Here is a 2,988-nt window from a genome sequence, read left to right as displayed (position 1 = left end):
TTTGGTTGTGTTTTTTTGTGTTTAATTAGTGTTTGTGCCAAGTAGAACCGTTGGGAAGACTTGGGGAAAGTCTTGTTGAACTTGCTGTAAAAAACAGAAACTTTAACGCTCACGAGAACTGCTGTCATTTTTGTTTGGAGAGTGCTATTTAGTTAATTATTTTTGCAGATGATTAATAGATAAATTCCTCACGTCCAGCAATTTATTTTATAATTTTTGGGGTTCCAGATCTTGCGCTAGCTACAGATTACTACAGACTGTTCTGTTTTTGACAGATTCTATTTTTCGTGTGTTGTTTGCTTATTTTGATGAATCTATGGCTAATAAAATAGTTTATAAACCATAGAGAAGTTGTAATACAGTAGTTATGACACCCATATAAATAAAGAATGAGTTAATTACAGTACCTTGAAGTGGTCTTTTGTTTTCTTTCGCTAACGGAGCTCACGAGATTTTCTACTTTAAGTTTTGTGTTGTGAAGTTTTCAAGTTTTGGGTAAAGATTTGATGGATTATGGAACAAGGAGTGGCAAGAGCCTAAGCTTGGGGATTCCCATGGCACCCCCAAGATAATCTAAGGACACCTAAATGCCAAAGCTTGGGGATGCCCCGGAAGGCATCCCCTCTTTCGTCTACTTCTATCGGTAACTTTACTTGGAGCTATATTTTTATTCACCACATGATATGTGTTTTGCTTGGAGTGTCTTTTATGATTTGAGTCTTTGCTTGTTAGTCTACCAAAATCATCCTTGCTGTACACACCTTTTGAGAGAGCCATACATAATTTGGAATTTGATAGAATACTCTATGTGCTTCACTTATATCTTTTGAGTTATATAATTTTGCTCTAGTGCTTCACTTATATCTTTTAGAGCATGGTGGTGGATTTGTTTTATAGAAATTATTGATCTCTCATGCTTCACTTAGATTATTTTGAGAGTCTTAATAGCATGGTAATTTTCTTAATAATAATATGCTTGGTATTCAAGATTTGTAAAACTTTCTTTTGAGTGCGTTGAATACTAAGAAAAAAATTGATGCTTGATAATTGTTTTGAGATATGAGGATGGTGATATTAGAGTCATGCTAGTTGAGTAGTTGTGAATTTGAGAAATGCTTGTGTTAAAGTTTGTGATTCCCGTAGCATGCACGTATGGTGAACCGTTATGTGATGAAGTCAGAGCATGATTTATTTTTTGATTGTCTTCCTTATGAGTGGCGGTTGGGGACGAGCGATGGTCTTTTCCTACCAATCTATCCCCCTAGGAGCATGCGTGTAATACTTTGCTTTGATAACTTCTAGATTTTTGCAATAAGTATATGAGTTCTTTATGACTAATGTTGAGTCCATGGATTATACGCACTTTCCTTCCTTCCACCATTGCTAGCCTCTCTAATACCGCGCACTTTTCGCCGGTATCATACACCCACCAAATACCTTCCTCAAAACAGCCACCATACCTACCTATCATGGCATTTCCATAGCCATTCTGAGATATATTGCCATGCAACTTTCCACCGTTCCGTTCATTATGACACGCTCCATCATTGTCATATTGCTAGCATGATCATGTAGTTGACATCGTATTAGTGGCAAAGCCACCGTTCATAATTTTCTTTCATACATATCACTCTTGATTCATTACATATCCCGGTACACCGCCAGAGGCATTCATATAGAGTCATATTTTGTTATAAGTATTGAGTTGTAATTGTTGAGTTGTAAGAAAAATAAAAAGTGTGATGATCATCATTTTTAGAGCACTGTCCCAAGTGAGGAAAGGATGATGCAGACTATGATTCCCCCACAAGTCGGGATGAGACTCCAGACGAAAAAAAAGAAAAAAAAAAGAAAAAGAGGCCATAAAAAAAAGAAAATAGAAGGCCCAAAAAAATGAGAGAAAAAGAGAGAAGGGACAATGTTACTATCCTTTTACCACACTTGTGCTTCAAAGTAGCATCATGATCTTCATGATAGAGAGTCTCTCATTCTGTCACTTTCATATACTAGTGGGAATTTTTCATTATAGAACTTGGCTTGTATATTCCAATGATGGGCTTCCTCAAAATGCCCTAGGTCTTCGTGAGCAAGCGAGTTGGATGCACACCCACTTAGTTTCTTTTGTTGAGCTTTCATATACTTATAGCTCTAGTGCATCTGTTGCATGGCAATCCCTACTCACTCACATTGATATCTATTGATGGGCATCTCCATAGCTCGTTGATACGCCTAGTTGATGTGAGAATATCTTCCCCTCTTTTTGTCTTCTCCACAACCACCATTCTATTCCACATATAGTGCTATACCCATGGCTCACGCTCATGTATTGCGTGAAGATCGAAAAAGTTTTGAAAATGTCAAAAGTATGAAACAATTGCTTGGCTTGTCATCGGGGTTGTGCATGATTTAAATACTTTGTGTGGTGAAGATAGAGCATAGCCAGACTATATGATTTTGTAGGGATAGCTTTCTTTAGCCATGTTATTTTGAAAAGACATAATTGCTTTGTTAGTATGCTTGAAGTATTATTATTTTTATGTCAACATGAACTTTTGTCTTGAATCTTTTGAATCTGAATATTCATACCACAATTAAGAAGATATACATTGAAATTATGCCAAGTAGCACTCCACATCAAAAATTCTGTTTTTATCATTTACCTACTCGAGGACGGGCAGGAATTAAGCTTGGGGATGCTTGATATGTCTCCAACGTATCTATAATTTTTGATTGCTCCATGCTATATTATCTACTGTTTTGGACATTATTGGGCTTTATTATCCACTTTTATATTATTTTTGGGACTAACCTATTAACCGGAGGCCCAGCCCAGAATTGTTGTTTTTTGCCTGTTTAGGGTTTCGAAGAAAAGGAATATCAAACGGAGTCCAAACAGAATGAAACCTTTGGGAACGTGATTTCCTCACCGAATACAACTCACGAGACTTGGACCCTATGTCAAGCCAATTAACAGGAGGCCACGAGGTA

This window comes from Triticum aestivum, chromosome 1A, assembly GCF_018294505.1.
Source record: "Triticum aestivum cultivar Chinese Spring chromosome 1A, IWGSC CS RefSeq v2.1, whole genome shotgun sequence".
Lineage (NCBI taxonomy): Eukaryota > Viridiplantae > Streptophyta > Magnoliopsida > Poales > Poaceae > Triticum > Triticum aestivum.
The sequence above is the reverse complement of the archived record's forward strand: the minus strand, read 5'-3'. Positions refer to the sequence as shown.